Below are 827 nucleotides of genomic sequence, written 5' to 3' on the forward strand. Positions count from 1 at the left end.
CAGTAGTTTCCATAATATTCTTATTTTCCTTCACTTTAACTCCCTATTAGCACATAAGTGGGATTCAATAAATACTAAGTCAAATATTAACTTTCTAAAGGGTCTTCAATTTGCATATATATATATTTAGGTTTGATCATGTGATGTTAACAATATTTGAGGGTTTTTACTTCTCAAATAAAAATAAAAATTGTTATAAATATAACAATCTCATATTGATCTAATTAAAATATCACATTAAGTAAAATATTTACTTGTGTTAATTTCCTGTATAACCAACTTTGCGTATAGTAAATACAAAGTATACTTTTACTATAAAAGTAAATAAGTGAAGGTCCAGTTTGGCAACACATATGCTAAAATGGGAATGATATAGAAAAGATTAACATGGTCCCTGTGCAAGGATGACATAAATATTTTTAAAATGTTTCATATTTTAAAATAAATAAATAAATGAGTTAATAAGTGATCTATTGGTCCCTTACAATATCTTTACTCATGGTAGAATTGAACCATAAGTTTGGATAAGCTGAATCTCCAAGTTGGTGTTAAATGACCACAATAGTAAAGATTTGAAAAAAGTTGAAAAAGCTTTGTGAATTTTTATATATTTATAGGAGTATGCTCTCATTATGATAAATAATAGCATTTATTCATTTTAAAATATGCAACACATTTTCCTTTAAAAAATTAAGGTGGGATATAAATAAAATGTAGGCATATTAGAGAATTGTATATAGTTAAGAATTAAAACAGATGATTTACTATTATGATACAATATGCAGTACAGGCTGATGTAAAGTAATGGATCATATTTGTTAAAATAA

The 827-nt window shown here is 25.2% G+C and overlaps 1 pseudogene; it reads left to right on the forward strand.

Annotated features, from left to right (window-relative positions):
- The first annotated feature begins 339 nt into the window (after nt 1-339).
- Nucleotides 340-439, forward strand: LOC112423780 (U6 spliceosomal RNA; annotated as a pseudogene).
- Nucleotides 440-827: the final 388 nt, after the last annotated feature.

This window comes from Macaca nemestrina, chromosome 13, assembly GCF_043159975.1.
Source record: "Macaca nemestrina isolate mMacNem1 chromosome 13, mMacNem.hap1, whole genome shotgun sequence".
NCBI lineage: Eukaryota > Metazoa > Chordata > Mammalia > Primates > Cercopithecidae > Macaca > Macaca nemestrina.